Below are 18,666 nucleotides of genomic sequence, written 5' to 3' on the forward strand. Positions count from 1 at the left end.
ATGATTCACGGTTTTTCAAAATATTTTACTGAGAAAAAAAATTTTAATCTTCATTTAATTTCTGACACTCCTCAATAAATGCTCAGTAAAAATGTCATTAGGCCTCGTGCTCCACAGGTTGACCTTTGAACTCCAGCCCCCTCCCATTTGAACAAATGGGAACCGAGTGGGGTCAGCGTTTTTTTGCCAGGTCATTGCGAGCTATTGGCAGCTAACTCTGCCAGCGAGCGAGGTGGACTCCTCGGAGTCTGCAAAGCGGTGACGCACGCACGCGCTCATGAGAGGTACGCAAAAACGGCCTTAATTCACGGCTCTCGCAAGAGATCAGATCAAATTTCTGAAGTGGAGTTCAGCAGCCTGTAAGTCAGGGCAGGCGGTGTGATGACTCCGCGCCGCAGCCAGCAGCAAAGCGAGGAATCGGACTCTCACGGCCTTCTGAGTGAACCTCAGTTCCCGGCGCTCTGGGCCTGGCACACCCAAACCTCCACCACTGGAGGACTACTCCCACCACGGTGACGACTCAGCTGCTCTGGATTTATGTTGGCAAATCGAACATACTCATTCCTCCTTTCTGGCTGGGTTCATCTTCTTTCTTCCAGCAGTTTAAATCTTTTTCATTATTATTTTTATTATTATTCTCATCTACAGCTGAAAACGGGACAGTTATATACAACGCCAAAAACATGCAGCACCTTTTTATCTGAAAGTTAAGGTATAGGAGGAGTATTATGCGTTTTCCAGGCCCATAGGGCCATTTTGTAGCACAATTGAGTAACCATGGTAACTTCAGTTGTTATAAAAATGCTTTGATCAATCTGACCACCTCTGCTGCAAACCTGACTCGATTGTCGACCAAAACCCAATAAAGTTATCGTTAGACGCTTTTGTAAAGATACTAGAAATTTATGTAAACTTCAAAAGGTTTAAGAAAGTAAAGAAATTACAAACTTTTTCTCTCTCATTGTTCTGACATTTAGAAAACAAATAATTTCAGTCATCCTGAAATTACTCAGAATAATTTCAGAACTTAAAACCTGATAATTTCAGTCTGTGATGAACAGCATCCATCTGCTCGTCTTTGGTGAATGCTGACCAACGAGGTCGGCCACCAGAGAAGTGTCAAGTTGGTGTCAGCGTGCGCCGTCGCCACGTAAACACCCCACTGCGAGCCGGGGTTGTGATCTCACCGTCTCTGGATCCATCCGCTCGCTCATTGAAGTAAATAGCTCTGATTGAGTTAGTGGGCTTGATTGTAAACAAGTCATTAGCCGGGCTGAATGTTTCTTTCTCAGAAATCCAATTTCGGACAAATGGGCACGACGGATCAATTTATCGCCTCAAAACCAATATTCATTTATCGTGACAACTACTTGCACAGTTTATCGTCCAGCCGATTTTTTGTTGTGAAGGTGCCGTTTGTGTGTCTGACCTGCGAAGATCCGCAGTCGTTTGCGTCTCGGAGGAGGCCCCAGCCCCGACACCTCGGCGCACTCGTCCTCGTCGTCGCAGTCGCCGCTCGCGAACCCCTCGTCGGCCGCGGCTCCTCTGAGCGCGCTCGCCATCGCTTCTCGGACACCGTCACCATGTTGAGCAGCTGTGGACGGGGAAACGCAAAGACGTTAAAGGAAGCCGCGCTGCACAAAGTAGAGCATCATTTCAAGGTAAAAAGAAAATGATTCACGGTTTTTCAAAATATTTTACTGAGAAAAAAAATTTTAATCTTCATTTAATTTCTGACACTCCTCAATAAATGCTCAGTAAAAATGTTATGTTACATGTTTCTGATATTTTTGCCACTTCTTCTGCGTTAAACCGGTCGGACTGGATGTGAACATCTGATGGATACAACCAGTTAAGAAGAACCTCTTAAAGATATGAAAATCTGGAAGAGTTAATTTCATGCCTTGAAATTCTGAGAAAAGTCGTCGTCTTTGGACCAGAACCCTTGAAAAACCATAATATATAATTTAAATCCCATCTTAAGCAAATTTCCAGATTTTTCCTTGTTTCATCTGCAAAATGTTGCCAAAATTAGAAACGCCCTTTCCAGGAGTGATGCTGAAACACTTGTTACTTCAAGGTTGGACTACTTTATTTCTTTACTGCCAGGAAGTCCAAATAAAATGCAGCTAAAAGCCTTCAGCTGATCCTACATGCAAGAGCTCTGATGAAAATTACAAAGAGAGATCACATTTACCCCATTTTAGCTTCTCTTAGTCGGCTCCTTGTTAAATCCAGAATAGAATTAAAGATTCTCCTCGTCACAAATAAACCTTGAGGTCATCCTGACCCGTCTCTGTAATGGGCTCAGGCTGCTAGAGGACGTAGTTACCACTTTTTGTCTTTGCTACGTTTTCCTTCTACTCTCCAATTTTCCTTATTTGTTGTTATTTCAGCTTTTAACTTCATGTTCTCTGTTTTTTTTTTGTATCCTCTTCTTTAACATAGAAAGAACTCCTGGATCAGTGCTACTGTTTACTGTCTCCAGCCCGGTTCTGGTTCTGCCGGAGGTTTCTTCCTGTTAAAGGGGCATTTTTCTTCTCCACTGTCGCTTCATGCACATTATTTTCTGAGCAATCTCAGTAAGGGGGGCTGACAAAACTTGGAAAAGAACTGCTTTTAGTTTTTAATTTTTAAAAAGAAAAGTGAACCTACATATCATCTTTCTTCCATTTTACAATTATGCACTGCTTTAGTGTTGGCCTATCATGTGAAGTGCTCTGCATTAACGGTTTATCAAAGCTGGGGCAGAGAAGTAAGGCTCGTCTCCGGGCCCGAGCATGTTCTGCATCATTACAGGAGTATGAGGGGAATTCCAGACAAAAACTCGGCGAGATCTGAGGGTATCGCTGCTTACCAAACGCTTATAATCACCAGGCAGCAAAACAGGTTTTTTTTTTGTGATTTCTGCCAGTTTTGTTATTTTTGTCCAAACGTGATTCACTCAAATGGCTGCGGCTTTCGGTCCATGTAATTTACTGGTAGAAAAATAAACTGAGAGGTGAGCACGCTGGGGCAAACTGCGCGTTTACTGGCAAACACTGGTTGTCTACGGCGGTCGTCACAGGGTAACGATGCAGAAAAACACACTGGCCGGGTGAAAATCAAGGATCCAAAATTAAAGAATGCTCTGGGAAAGACTGGAAGGAGTGAACGCTTAATGTTTGTTGTGCTTATAGGCTACGGCTCACCGGGTCACGTAAGGTCGCACTCTGCGACCATACAGCAACCAAAATAGACCAAAAAGCAAGACAAAAAAGTGCAACAGCCCTTATGAAGCAAACACAAAGTGAGCAAGTTGGAGAAAACCTATTTAACAGGAAGAGCGTCCAGGTTGGACACAGATGTGAAAACAGAGATGTTTTCCAGCACACTTTAGCAAAGTCTGCTACATGTTGACCAACTGGTGAACAAATCAGGATATTTAATTAGTGGAAACAAACAAATTTTTATTTATTTTTTAAATCAGGAGTTCACACCGGGCAACCAAAACCAGACTCTGGGTCTATTATCACCAGGGTTACTTAGTAATCAATCAAAATGTTTTGATAAGCAGAGTGTTTGTGCCTTCTTTTATTTTGAAAAAAATAAAAACCTGTCCTTCTGTTAGTGCTTCAGGACTTATAGTATAAGCAGTTAAAGGGTGTAGAAAGACAAACGTCAGCGGTGAGAGAAAAAGGTGCTTTAAACAAATTTTTTTTATTCATACTATGCTTTTTGTGGATAAGAGCATCAATAAACATTCATTTAGCAACTCTTAATTATGCCAGATAGTCTTCAAAATGGTGTAAATAAGAAAACAATCAATGCTGATGATCTGATCTTCAAGAACTTGCTCTACAGTCAGATCTGTGGTTAAGATCTGAGTGTAGGTCTTAACCACATCTACAGTCAGAGAAATAATTGAAGTTTGAAGCAACAGGAACTTGGTCAAACCGAGCCAGTGGAGAAGACATATGTATGACACCAACACACACTCTGAAAATGAGAGCCTTGCTGTTAAATATTATTTTACTGATTACAGGTTTTTCAATTAGTCCTTTAGAATGAATAGCTGCTGTATTGTGCCTGCAAGTATTATGCTTGTTTTATGTCTAAGTTAGGTGAAATTATTGCCAGATCGTTTTTCCATTTTGCCACATCACATAGAAGCATTTATACCTAAAGCATTTATTAACATCCAATCCAGGGGCTTCATGCATAAAGCGTGTGTACGCACAAAAAATGTGCGGTCCCATATTTTACACTAAAGTCAGCATGTATAAAAATTTACTTTGTGTCAAAGTTTGCGTAAATATACGCACACTTTTTTGCTGACGTGAAAATGTGTGGCATCCACACAAACTTTTCTGTGAACAATATCAAACCACAAAGCGTAAAAACTCACCTAAATACACTGAAGTCTGACTACATTCAGTGTTATTTAGACCAAGAACCACCAAACCGATGTTTTTCATGATTTTAATATTTCATTGCTTAAACGTAAATGGTGAAACCGAACCACATTTATCCCCAGACAACAAGCTAACATGCACACAAATAAAGAAAATAAAAGGATGTGAAAACCTCACTCGAATGTAAATAGTACTTTTCCTCAGTTTTTGTCTCATAAAGATGTAACGCATTCTTCTGTGCGCCGAAGCGCATGGAATGCATCTACGGGGTAATTTCATTCTCACAAAAAAAAGAAGGAAAAAATAAATAAAATAACAGGGTTGGACCAGCAGATTAACTCCAAACAGGTTTGATTATTTTTAAGGTGATTAAGGTGTGTATAATCCCGTATGTACGTAGCTGCGCAAAAATGTGCCGCATTGTGAAGCGTTTTGGCTCTGATGGAGAACATCGCCAATGGAAGGATTTCCACTGGCGATGTACAGAGATCATATTTATCTTCTGTTGATGATGGTTTATTAGTGTTTAGATTAATCCAGACTGATCATCCTGGAGCTCTGAGCAAGAAGGAACAGTCCGTAATACCGGTACCGGTGCAACTGCAATCATCGAGCTGCCAGCCTTGTGAATGCGCCTTTCTGGACAGAAAGCATCTTTATTCTGCAAATGTACAACTTATGCACATGATTCTACTATTTACAATGAACGTCCACAATCCCCACTCAAAGACTCTCTGACACGCTGTCTGTCTTTAAATCCCGGCTGAACGCGCTGCTGTTTAAATGGGCATTTTCACAATCTCTTTATTTATTTTATTTGGATTTTTTTTTTCTTTAAAATATGTTCTTTTTATTTGTGTGAGGTGACCTTATGGGTCCTGAAAACACCTTTTAAATAAAATATATAATTGTTATTATTATTATTATAAATACTCATACTGCTACAAACAAGCACATTGCCATGGTTACTGCTTCACTTGGTGGCAAACGTCTGGGTATTTATGCTAATTTATATATATATATTTATGGGTGTCAACATTGCAGACCAGCAGCTGCGCTCTATTTCCGGCATATTTGGATTTATAAAGGAAAGGTGCGCGGCCACGTGCGTGAGCAAGCTTTATGCATCCCTTTTTTTTATGCCGCACTTTTCTAAATTTTTCCGTACTCCAAGTTTTAGTGTGAAAACTGCACAGTCTTTTATGTATGAGGCCCCTAGTTTCAAAAGTGAGTATTTTTCCTCTGACGTCTGAAGCAGCGTCTCGCATTAAGGTGCCTGAATTCAAACGGGCCAATCAGCGCCCTGCGTCAGGCTCCAGAGCAGATGGTCTGTACAGCAGCTCCATTCAAGCTTCGCTTTGGACTACGTCGTCAAGCAATCTTCGTTTCACGAAGTTGTTTCTATTTTTGTGATTTAGACTCATCCACAGCGCTCTACAGTCACTAAGGTAAGAAGATAATTTAAGTTTGTTTATATATCACCAGTATTTTGTTGCAGACAGTGAAGGACAAATTGTGTTACCTTTATCTCCCACCTTGCATAGCAGCATTCTTACCCAGTGGGGAATGTCTAGTTAGTTGACCCAAACTGGCTATACACCTGAAAAGCAGATGAGTCCAGGAAGATAACTATGAGTAACTATCATGGTCTGATCCAGAGAAAATTGGTAAAAAAATTATAGAAATGAAGAAATGTGCCAAGTATTGTATCCGAGGAATAACACTTTTCTAACTTTGATTATACAGTTCGACATGTAGGATTATTATTATATATTATCAACTTCAACAGTATTAACGCTTCTAGACTGGACACGACACGGCCAAATTTGCAGTACCATAATTCCGCCACACGTAGCGATATCTGAAAAATTTGAACGGTTTCTGAAGGGGAGACATTGCACTTTCCAGCCAATATCGGGTTATTACTGAGTAGGGGTTATCACATTTTTAATAACACTGTAGAGGACAGTGAGTGGTGATTCCTTTCTGTACATTTTTTTACTAGTTAATAAAAATTCTTACTGTTTGAATGTGATATATTGACACAAAAACATCTACAGGAGTGGAGCGGTCCATCCCTGCTATTTACATGAGTGGGATGGCCCAAACACACAGCCACTTTGCTGTTGGCTTGTTAGCAAAAGATGTTAATTCAATGTTGAATTATGATCACAAAGGTTGAATTTATGGTTAAGGTGAATGACAGAAGCTGGATCAACCATCAAACAACCATTCAATTCTAGCCAATTAACTAACGTTAAAAATGTGTCATTGAATCAATGTTGATTTATTGTTGATATCCATTGATTGAAATGTCAACATCGAATCCAGTGTGTTTCAGCACTGGTCTTCCAAGCCCTACAAGTTTTAGGTATTTCCTTTATTCAGCACACATGATTTTAATTGATGTCTGATTAACGGGGTTTTGCTGAACTAAAAACATGCAAGTCAGTTTGATTGAGGACAAGGTTTGGGGAAGAACTAGTAATCCAAATGTTCAATCAATGTAAGCTGTTTTTCACACCCCTCTACACACATCCCTCTCCCTCCACCTGAAAAAGACACACACAGACTGCTTTCCCCCCACCACTCACCTGGGCCCATCTACCCCTTTCCACTCTCCTCCCTTTAATTTTAGGTGAAGGTTTTACATTTTCACATTTTATTTTGTTAAAGATTTTTTTGGCTCTAGTGGCCTTTATTTGAAATTTAATTGACAAGAAAAGGGGTAATGAGATAAAAGGGAAGACATGCAGTAAAGGTTGCCAAGGCCGGGAATTGAGCCTGTGACGGCTGTGTTGAGGAGTGGGGCCTCCATATGTGGGTTGTGCTTAACCAACCAGTGTGCCACCACAGCACACCCCATTTTAGGTGAGGGTTAATCACGTTTTAGCTTAAGCACTATGTGTTGACAACATTGAGTTGTAATTCTGCTCTGTACCCAGATTGCACATGATGGCAATTCAACATTGAATTAACATATTTTGCAAACAAGCCAACAGCAAAGCAGCAGTGTGGTTGGGCCATCCCACTCATGTAAATGGTGGGGGTGGACCGCTCCACTCCTTGTAGTAAGTTCTAGATGTTTTTGTGTCAATATATCACACACAAACCGTCAGTAGGAATTTTTATGAACAAGTAAGAAAATGTACAGAAATGAATCATCACCCACTATTCCACTATTTAAAATGTGATAACCCCCACTCAGTAATAAAATGCTCTCACCTAGAGCTCTGATGAGGACGAGAGGAGGGGAAGGTGTGTGGCAAAACAACTGACATTGATTCAACATTGATCAGATGTTGATAAGACATTGGCATTTCATTCATTAGATTTTAACCACAAAACAACATTGATTCAATGACACAGTTTCAACATTGGTTACTTCCCAGATAGCACACAATGTTAAATCAATGTTGAAAAATAGTTAGAATAGTTGATTTTTGGTTGAAGTCGACAAATGACAGTGGATCAACCATCAAACAACCATCCAATCAAACCATTATGTACATTTTCTTACTTGTCTTACCGAAGATGAGATGATCAAGGATTGCACAGAAGTCTTTCAATGGTCGTTGGAACGGACCCTACTTAAAACCCTGAGGTTTTCTGATTCATTGTTTAGAGCATGTGTGGGGAATTAGCTCAAGTGGTAGAGCGCTCACTTAGCATGCAAGAAGTAGTGGGATCAATACCCGCATTCTCCAGAACGTCCTTGTCTCGGTAGTTTGGACTTTTCATTTAAGACAGAGTATCTTGTCAAGTACAACAATCTGCTGCAGACTGGGTCAGGGCTTTACACAGAGTCCCTTTGACGTTCATTTGAATAGAAGCTACTGAAAATCGTGAGATTTTTGGACCCTTTTTCTTCCTCCCTCAAGTGGTAGAGCGCTTGCTTCGCATGCGAGAGGTAGTGGGATCGATGCCTGCATTCTCCAAGAAGCCCTTTTCTCTACTTCTCAGTCTTTTAAGTGTCCCATCACTAATCATCAAGTATCTTGTGTATCACTCAAGTCTTCTTCAAAACTCTATGCGCGTGACCCAGTACCAAAATGTACGTTACGGCCTTTGGTACATGGCAGAATTGAAACAACAAGCAATGTAGCCATGACCGAATCTGTACATCCCAGTGTGATCTTCTTTAATCTATCCATAGTAGACCCATAACACAGACAAAGTTTTACTGTTTCTGAGGCCACTTCACAACTTAAAGCTTCCGACGAGGATGGGATTCGAACCCACGCGTGCAGAGCACAATGGATTAGCGCCAAGCACTCAGCCACCTCGTCCTTGCTTATGTTACTGACTGTAGGTGAGATGTTCATGGTTTCACAGATGTCTTTCAATGGTCGTAAGAACGGACCCTACTTGAAACCCTGCGGTTTTCTGATTCAGTTTTTAGAGTATGTGTGGGGAATTAGCTCAAGTGGTAGAGCGCTCGCTTAGCATGCGAGAAGTAGCGGATCGATACCCGCATTCTCCAGAACGTCCATGTCTCGGTAGTTTGGACTTTTCATTTAAGACAGAGTATCTTGTCAAGTACAACAATCTGCTGCAGACTGGGTCAGGGCTTTACACAGAGTCCCTTTGACGTTCATTTGAATAGAAGTTACTGAAAATGGTGAGATTTTTTACCCTTTTTCTTCTCTGTCTGTGGGGAATTAGCTCAAGTGGTAGAGCGCTTGCTTTGCATGCGAGAGGTAGTGGGATCGATGCCTGCATTCTCCAAGAAGCCCTTTTCTCTACTTCTCAGTCTTTTAAGTGTCCCATCACTAATCATCAAGTATCTTGTGTATCACTCAAGTCTTCTTCAAAACTCTATGCGCGTGACCCAGTACCAAAATGTAGTACGGCCTTTGGGTACATTGCCTTTTTCTCATCATCAAGAGTACATGGCAGAATTGAAACAACAAGCAATGTAGCCATGACCAAATCTGTACATCCCAGTGTGATCTTCTTTAATCTATCCATAGTAGACCCATAACACAGACAAAGTTTTACTGTTTCTGAGGCCACTTCACAACTTAAAGCTTCCGACAAGGATGGGATTCGAACCCACTCGTACAGAGCACAATGGATTAGCAGTCCAACGCCTTAAGCACTCAGCCACCTCGTCCTTGCTTATGTTATTGACTGTAGGTGAGATGATCATGGTTTCACAGATGTCTTTCAATGGTCGTAAGAACGGACCCTACTTGAAACCCTGAGGTTTTCTCATTCAGTTTTTAGAGTATGTGTGGGGAATTAGCTCAAGTGGTAGAGCGCTCGCTTAGCATGCGAGAAGTAGCGGGATCGATACCCGCATTCTCCAGAACGTCCATGTCTCGGTAGTTTGGACTTTTCATTTAAGACAGAGTATCTTGTCAAGTACAACAATCTGCTGCAGACTGGGTCAGGGCTTTACACAGAGTCCCTTTGACGTTCATTTGAATAGAAGTTACTGAAAATGGTGAGATTTTTTACCCTTTTTCTTCTCTGTCTGTGGGGAATTAGCTCAAGTGGTAGAGCGCTTGCTTTGCATGCGAGAGGTAGCGGGATCGATGCCTGCATTCTCCAAGAAGCCCTTTTCTCTACTGCTCAGTCTTTTACATGTCCCATCACTAATGATCAAGTATCTTGTGTATTACTCAAGTCTTCTTCAACAGTCTGTGCGCGTGACCGAGTACCAAAATGTATGTTACGGCCTTTGGGTACATTGCCCTTTTTCTCATCATCAAGAGTACATGGCAGAATTGAAACAACAAGCAATGTAGCCGTGACTGAATCTTTACATCCCAGTGTTATCATTTTTAATCTATTCATAGTAGACCCATAACACAGACAAAGTTTTACTGTTTCTGAGGCCACTTCACAACTTAAAGCTTCCGACGAGGATGGGATTCGAACCCACGCGTGCAGAGCACAATGGATTAGCAGTCCAACGCCTTAACCACTCGGCCACCTCGTCCTTGCTTATGTTACTGACTGTAGGTGAGATGATCATGGTTTCACAGATGTCTTTCAATGGTCGTAAGAACGGACCCTACTTGAAACCCTGAGGTTTTCTGATTCAGTTTTTAGAGTATGTGTGGGGAATTAGCTCAAGTGGTAGAGCGCTCGCTTAGCATGCGAGAAGTAGCGGGATCGATACCCGCATTCTCCAGAACGTCCTTGTCTCGGTAGTTTGGACTTTTCATTTAAGACAGAGTATCTTGTCAAGTACAACAATCTGCTGCAGACTGGGTCAGGGCTTTACACAGAGTCCCTTTGACGTTCATTTGAATAGAAGTTACTGAAAATGGTGAGATTTTTTACCCTTTTTCTTCTCTGTCTGTGGGGAATTAGCTCAAGTGGTAGAGCGCTTGCTTTGCATGCGAGAGGTAGCGGGATCGATGCCTGCATTCTCCAAGAAGCCCTTTCTCTACTGCTCAGTCTTTTACATGTCCCATCACTAATGATCAAGTATCTTGTGTATTACTCAAGTCTTCTTCAACAGTCTATGCGCGTGACCGAGTACCAAAATGTATGTTACGGCCTTTGGGTACATTGCCCTTTTTCTCATCATCAAGAGTACATGGCAGAATTGAAACAACAAGCAATGTAGCCGTGACTGAATCTTTACATCCCAGTGTTATCATTTTTAATCCATCCATATTAGACCCATAACACAGACAAAGTTTTACTGTTTCTGAGGCCACTTCACAACTTAAAGCTTCCGACAAGGATGGGATTCAAACCCACGCGTGCAGAGCACAATGGATTAGCAGTCCAACGCCTTAACCACTCGGCCACCTCGTCCTTGCTTATGTTACTGACTGTAGGTGAGATGATCATGGTTTCACAGATGTCTTTCAATGGTCGTAAGAACGGACCCTACTTGAAACCCTGAGGTTTTCTCATTCAGTTTTTAGAGTATGTGTGGGGAATTAGCTCAAGTGGTAGAGCGCTCGCTTAGCATGCGAGAAGTAGCGGGATCGATACCTGCATTCTCCAGAACGTCCATGTCTCGGTAGTTTGGACTTTTCATTTAAGACAGAGTATCTTGTCAAGTACAACAATCTGCTGCAGACTGGGTCAGGGCTTTACACAGAGTCCCTTTGACGTTCATTTGAATAGAAGTTACTGAAAATGGTGAGATTTTTTACCCTTTTTCTTCTCTGTCTGTGGGGAATTAGCTCAAGTGGTAGAGCGCTTGCTTTGCATGCGAGAGGTAGTGGGATCGATGCCTGCATTCTCCAAGAAGCCCTTTTCTCTACTTCTCAGTCTTTTAAGTGTCCCATCACTAATCATCAAGTATCTTGTGTATCACTCAAGTCTTCTTCAAATCTATGCGCGTGACCCGTACCAAATGTACGTTATGGCCTTTGGGTACATGCCCTTTTTCTCATCATCAAGAGTACATGGCAGAATTGAAACAGCAAGCAATGTAGCCATGACCAATCTGTACATCCCAGTGTGATCTTCTTTAATCTATCCATAGTAGACCCATAACACAGACAAAGTTTTACTGTTTCTGAGGCCACTTCACAATTAAAGCTTCCGACGAGGATGGGATTCAACCCACGCGTGCAGAGCACAATGGATTAGCAGTCCAACGCCTTAAGCACTCAGCCACCTCGTCCTTGCTTATGTTACTGACTGTAGGTGAGATGATCATGGTTTCACAGATGTCTTTCAATGGTCGTAAGAACGGACCCTACTTGAAACCCTGAGGTTTTCTGATTCAGTTTTTAGAGTATGTGTGGGGAATTAGCTCAAGTGGTAGAGCGCTCGCTTAGCATGCGAGAAGTAGCGGGATCGATACCTGCATTCTCCAGAACGTCCATGTCTCGGTAGTTTGGACTTTTCATTTAAGACAGAGTATCTTGTCAAGTACAACAATCTGCTGCAGACTGGGTCAGGGCTTTACACAGAGTCCCTTTGACGTTCATTTGAATAGAAGTTACTGAAAATGGTGAGATTTTTTACCCTTTTTCTTCTCTGTCTGTGGGGAATTAGCTCAAGTGGTAGAGCGCTTGCTTTGCATGCGAGAGGTAGTGGGATCGATGCCTGCATTCTCCAAGAAGCCCTTTTCTCTACTGCTCAGTCTTTTACATGTCCCATCACTAATGATCAAGTATCTTGTGTATTACTCAAGTCTTCTTCAACAGTCTATGCGCGTGACCGAGTACCAAAATGTATGTTACGGCCTTGGGTACATTGCCCTTTTCTCATCATCAAGAGTACATGGCAGAATTGAAACAACAAGCAATGTAGCCGTGACTGAATCTTACATCCCAGTGTTATCTTTTAATCCATCCATAGTAGACCATAACACAGACAAAGTTTTACTGTTTCTGAGGCCACTTCACAACTTAAAGCTTCCGACAAGGATGGGATTCAACCCACGCGTGCAGAGCACAATGGATAGCAGTCCAACGCCTTAACCACTCGGCCACCTCGTCCTTGCTATGTTACTGACTGTAGGTGAGATGATCATGGTTTCACAGATGTCTTTCAATGGTCGTAAGAACGGACCCTACTTGAAACCCTGAGGTTTTCTGATTCAGTTTTTAGAGTATGTGTGGGAATTAGCTCAAGTGGTAGAGCGCTCGCTTAGCATGTGAGAAGTAGGGATCGATACCGCATTCTCCAGAAGTCCTTGTCTCGGTAGTTTGGACTTTCATTTAAGACAGAGTATCTTGTCAAGTACAACAATCTGCTGCAGACTGGGTCAGGGCTTTACACAGAGTCCCTTTACGTTCATTTGAATAGAAGCTACTGAAAAGGTGAGATTTTTTACCCTTTTCTCTCTGTCTGTGGGGAATTAGCTCAATGGTAGAGCGCTTGCTTGCATGCGAGAGGTAGCGGGATCGATGCCTGCATTCTCCAAGAAGCCCTTTCTCTACTCTCAGTCTTTTAACTGTCCCATCACTAATGATCAAGTATCTTGTGTATTACTCAAGTCTTCTTCAACAGTCTATGCGCGGACCGAGTACCAAAATGTATTTACGGCCTTTGGTACATGCCTTTTTCTCATCATCAAGAGTACATGGCAGAATTGAAACAACAAGCAATGTAGCCATGACTGAATCTTTACATCCCAGTGTTATCATTTTAATCCATCATATAGACCATAACACAGACAAAGTTTACTGTTTCTGAGGCCACTTCACAACTTAAGCTTCCGACGAGGATGGATTCGAACCCACGCGTGCAGAGCACAATGGATTAGCAGTCCAACGCCTTAACCACTCGGCCACCTCGTCCTTGCTTATGTACTGACTGTAGGTGAGATGATCATGGTTCACGATGTCTTTCAATGGTCGTAAGAACGGACCTACTTGAAACCCTGAGGTTTTCTGATTCAGTTTTTAGAGTATGTGTGGGGAATTAGCTCAAGTGGTAGAGCGCTCGCTTAGCATGCGAGAAGTAGCGGGATCGATACCCGCATTCTCCAGAACGTCGTTGTCTCGGTAGTTGGACTTTCATTTAAGACAGAGTATCTTGTCAAGTACAACAATCTGCGCAGACTGGGTCAGGGCTTTACACAGATCCCTTTGATGTTCATTGAATAGAAGTACTGAAATGGTGAGATTTTTACCCTTTTCTTCTCTGTCTTGGGGGAATTAGCTCAGTGGTAGAGCGCTTGCTTTGCATGCGAGAGGTTAGCTGGGATCGATGCCTGCATTCTCCAAGAAGCCCTTTTCTCTACTTCTCAGTCTTTTACATGTCCATCACTAATATCAAGTATCTTGTGTATTACTCAAGTCTCTTCAAATCTATGCGCGTGACCAGTACCAAAATGTATGTTACGGCCTTTTGGTCATTGCCCTTTTTCTCATCATCAAGAGTACATGGCAGAATTGAAACAAAAGCAATGTAGCCATGACCAATCTGTACATCCCAGTGTGATCTTCTTTAATCTATCCATAGTAGACCCATAACACAGACAAAGTTTTACTGTTTCTGAGGCCACTTCACAACTTAAAGCTTCCGACGAGGATGGGATTCAAACCCACGCGTGCAGAGCACAATGGATTAGCAGTCCAACGCCTTAACCACTCGGCCACCTCGTCCTTGCTATGTACTGACTGTAGGTGAGATGATCATGGTTTCACAGATGTCTTTCAATGGTCGTAGAACGGACCCTACTTGAAACCCTGAGGTTTTCTCATTCAGTTTCTTTAGAGTATGTGTGGGGAATAGCTCAAGTGGTAGAGGCTGCTTAGCATGTGAGAAGTAGCGGATCGATACCTGCATTCTCCAGAACGTCCATGTCTCAGTAGTTGGACTTTTCATTTAAGACAGAGTATCTTGTCAGTACAACAATCTGCTGCAGATGGGTCAGGGCTTTACACAGATCCCTTTGACGTTCATTTGAATAGAAGTACTGAAATGGTGAGATTTTTTACCCTTTTCTTCTCTGTCTGTGGGGAATTAGCTCAAATGGTAGAGCGCTTGCTTTGCATGCGAGAGGTAGGGATCGATGCCTGCATTCTCCAAGAAGCCCTTTTCTCTACTGCTCAGTCTTTTACATGTCCCATCACTAATGATCAAGTATCTTGTGTATTACTCAAGTCTTCTTCAAAAGTCTTGCGCGTGACCGAGTACCAAAATGTATGTTACGGCCTTTGGGTACATTGCCCTTTTTCTCATCATCAAGAGTACATGGCAGAATTGAAACAACAAGCAATGTAGCTGTGACCGAACTTTACATCCCAGTGTATCATTTTTAATCTATTCATAGTAGACCCATAACACAGACAAAGTTTACTGTTTCTGAGGCCACTTCACAACTTAAAGCTTCCGACGAGGATGGGATTCGAACCCACGCGTGCAGAGCACAATGGATTAGCAGTCCAACGCCTTAACCACTCGCACCTCGTCCTTGCTTATGTTACTGACTGTAGGTGAGATGATCATGGTTTCACAGATGTCTTTCATGGTCGTAAGAACGGACCCTACTTGAAACCCTGAGGTTTTCTATTCAGTTTTTAGAGTATGTGTGGGAATTAGCTCAAGTGGTAGGCGCTTGCTTAGCATGCGAGAAGTAGCGGATCAATACCCGCATTCTCCAGAACGTCTTGTCTCAGTAGTTTGGACTTTTCATTAAGACAGAGTATCTGTCAAGTACAACAATCTGCTGCAGACTGGGTCAGGGCTTTACACAGAGTCCCTTTGACGTTCATTTGAATAGAAGCTACTGAAAATCGTGAGATTTTTTTACCCTTTTTCTTTCTGTCTGTGGGGAATTAGCTCAAGTGGTAGAGCGCTTGCTTGCATGCGAGAGGTAGCGGGATCGATGCCTGCATTCTCCAAGAAGCCCTTTTCTCTACTTCTCAGTCTTTTAACTGTCCCATCACTAATGATCAAGTATCTTGTGTATCACTCAAGTCTTCTTCAAAAGTCTATGCGCGTGACCCAGTACCAAAATGTATGTTACGGCCTTTGGGTACATTGCCCTTTTTCTCATCATCAAGAGTACATGGCAGAATTGAAACAACAAGCAATGTAGCCATGACCGAATCTGTACATCCCAGTGTGATCTTCTTTAATCTATCCATAGTAGACCCATAACACAGACAAAGTTTTACTGTTTCAGAGGCCACTTCACAACTTAAAGCTTCCGACGAGGATGGGATTCGAACCCACGCGTGCAGAGCACAATGGATTAGCAGTCCAACGCCTTAACCACTCGGCCAAAAATGGGGCAAAAGGGACTGCTAGAAGTGGGGGGAAAAAAAAGGAGGGGGAAAAGAGGGGGGGAAGAGAGAAGAGGGAGGAAAAATCTGAAGCTTCTACACAAGTACATGTTTCAACAGCCTTCATGTCATTGTTTTATGCTCCTAAGCATTTTTACACTTTCAAGTTCAATATAGAATAACATCCAAATTACTCTTAATTTTGAATTACTGAATTACTATACTGTTTATCACTATTGAGAGGGACAACAAAATTATAGAACACACAAATAAATGATCAGTGATATTTATTCACTTTTACTCAACATGCACAGAGGAATAACAATATACCTCGACAAGTATAAAGCAGCAACTACAGGCTGACTAAAAACATACAAATATCAAAGAGAACTTCAGATCACACACTTTTAATCTGTCAGCCATAAACTCAGCATATACAATGCAAGCCAAAATGAAAAGTGTCAAATGCTTCCATTAATTTCTTTTGTCTGTATTAGTTTTTTGCAGTGTTTATTATAATCTACTTCAAAACAGTTCTCCCTCATAATATATTATAGATACAGAATATAAAACTATCAGTGAGCAAAGCCAGAACGTCCTTCAAAATTCTTGTGCAACCTCGCATGCACTGATAAAAATAGCTCAACATCTGGCAAAAATAAAACCAAGTGCTTGGATTTGTATCCACTGAGAACTCACAGCAAAGTACATTTCTTTACAGAAAGAACATTTTAAACATTTAAAGACCAAAACCTGTTTTAGTGTTTATATCAACAAAGCTTAATAATATGTAATTTTTCTGTAGCTAAACACAGAATAACTCGGATTTAGTTTGACACCAATTTCAGCAATGTAAAGAAACAGAGTAATTTCACTGAAAGGTCAGGTTCTATATTAACTACAAGGTGATTTAGCTTCATGAAAAACTGAGGTTACAAGAAAATTACGTTATCAAAAAGGTTTCACAATTGTTTGATATATATATGTACTCTTCTGCAACAAAGAGATAAAGATCATTAGAGTTATTAACTAAGCCCTCATAACATGGCAGTTGTCCTGTAGAAATTTACAAACAATTCTGGCTTTAAAACAAAATGATGGCACAAATAAAAAATGAAAACTAAAAAAAATCTTTCAAACAGTCATTGCTTCCCAACAGACTCTTTCCATTCCAAAATAGTCTGTCCAGAGCTGGACAGTACCATTTTCCCTTAATCTGTGTATGGCCAGTGCTTTTGTTTTTGCCTGACCACAAACTGAACACTGATAGTGGTAGTCCTGCTTCCATTGGCCTTTTTGGGAGGTTCCCCTTATGCCAGCCGTCCTGGTCTTCTAATTCTGCCCTATTCTGTCTCCACTCCTGTAGCGATTCATTGGCTGGAGCCTGATCTGATGGTAATGATGATGCTGAACCAGCAGCAGCTGCTGGATTGATGAGTGAAGTGGTGGTATAGTACCTATACATTGGAGCCATAGGAGATGGCAGGGGTGGGAACTGTCCTTGTCCAAATGAGGTCAAAACTGGAGCTGGTGACCGTAGCAGAAACCCAAAGAAGTGGATGGCCTTGTGAACCTGCTTCTGCTCACAGTAGACCAAGCAGATGATGGTGGCTGATCAGTTTGTGGATACAAGAAGCTGGCAGAACTGGGCCTGTGAAAGTGTCCTGGCTGGTATGATGGAGATAATGCTGTGTGAAGCCAGCTTTCCACCAACCCGTTGACGGATCAGTGCCTCGCCTTCTCTGTTTTCAGGTTCCTTAAACTCCATGCTTTATGTCCGTGTTCCACAGGAATGGAGGGAGCCGTCTCGCTTCTGGGAAGGAGCGTCAGCCACGGACACCTTCGGAGGAAGCTTCACACCTTGGAGAAGAGTCCCTGTCTGTTCTCTTCTGCCGCTCATGTAGCCTGAAGATAAAAACATAAATTGTTTCTTTTCAAAGTCAAGCCATCTTTAAAGTGCAATATCTGTTGAAATAAAGGACTTCTTACCAAGCACACACAGTGATTGTTGATGGTGACTACAACAAGTTGGTCTTGTTCTGTATGGGGCTGGGAGTCCTCAAGCAGTTGTTTATGTGCAGTATGTTTGAACAATAGACTGTGGGATGGGTAAAACCTTCCCCTTGGTGTCTTTTGGCCGTTTCTTGCTTGCTGATATTCTTTCAACAGCTTGAGGCAAATGCACTCAGACACTCTGTTGAGTCAGGTCTCTGGGCAGCCGGCCATGGTCATGAAGAGTCTGTGACAAACGGGTCATTGAAATAGTAGAAAAACACAAAGTTAATTAACACTGATTGATTGGAGCAGCAAACGAAGTGCAGTAGAAAAGTATTCTCATTTTGATGAGCTCAGCAAACCCATATTAATCTCCTAAGCTTAAAACTTTACAATGCTGAGAAAAATATTTATTTGCAACATATGACTGGCTTCCATCAGTGAATATGCAACAAGTTATTCATTGTGTCAAATATCAGACAGGTTACCTTTCAGCTTGAATCCCTGCCTGCTCAGCTGACTGTGGAAAAACAGCATTGAATAAACTGTGTGACAAATCATTAAATCTGCCATGTTCTATAACCATTTCAAATTATGTCTGCTTTTGTCTTACA

General features: G+C 41.8%; 1 protein-coding gene and 9 non-coding genes across 11 annotated transcripts in view; 3 read left to right on the top strand and 7 right to left on the bottom strand.

Annotated features, from left to right (window-relative positions):
- The window catches only part of gpc3 (glypican 3), a 197,295-nt gene that overhangs the window by 21,667 nt on the left and 156,962 nt on the right, over positions 1 to 18,666 (bottom strand). The gene's annotated exons all lie outside the window — the stretch shown is intronic.
- Positions 9,633 to 9,705, top strand: trnaa-agc (transfer RNA alanine (anticodon AGC)). The gene has a single exon. It is a non-coding gene; the product is annotated as a tRNA-Ala (tRNA).
- On the bottom strand, positions 10,260 to 10,341 carry trnas-gcu (transfer RNA serine (anticodon GCU)). Its single transcript has one exon. It is a non-coding gene; the product is annotated as a tRNA-Ser (tRNA).
- Positions 10,464 to 10,536, top strand: trnaa-agc (transfer RNA alanine (anticodon AGC)). The gene has a single exon. It is a non-coding gene; the product is annotated as a tRNA-Ala (tRNA).
- Positions 11,090 to 11,171, bottom strand: trnas-gcu (transfer RNA serine (anticodon GCU)). Its single transcript has one exon. It is a non-coding gene; the product is annotated as a tRNA-Ser (tRNA).
- Positions 13,541 to 13,621, bottom strand: trnas-gcu (transfer RNA serine (anticodon GCU)). Its single transcript has one exon. It is a non-coding gene; the product is annotated as a tRNA-Ser (tRNA).
- trnaa-agc (transfer RNA alanine (anticodon AGC)) lies at positions 13,740 to 13,812 on the top strand. Its single transcript has one exon. It is a non-coding gene; the product is annotated as a tRNA-Ala (tRNA).
- Positions 14,350 to 14,431, bottom strand: trnas-gcu (transfer RNA serine (anticodon GCU)). Its single transcript has one exon. It is a non-coding gene; the product is annotated as a tRNA-Ser (tRNA).
- Positions 15,163 to 15,242, bottom strand: trnas-gcu (transfer RNA serine (anticodon GCU)). Its single transcript has one exon. It is a non-coding gene; the product is annotated as a tRNA-Ser (tRNA).
- Positions 15,977 to 16,067, bottom strand: trnas-gcu (transfer RNA serine (anticodon GCU)). Its single transcript has one exon. It is a non-coding gene; the product is annotated as a tRNA-Ser (tRNA).

This window comes from Poecilia reticulata, chromosome 10 (genome assembly GCF_904066995.2).
Source record: "Poecilia reticulata chromosome 10, P_reticulata-male-v2, whole genome shotgun sequence".
NCBI lineage: Eukaryota > Metazoa > Chordata > Actinopteri > Cyprinodontiformes > Poeciliidae > Poecilia > Poecilia reticulata.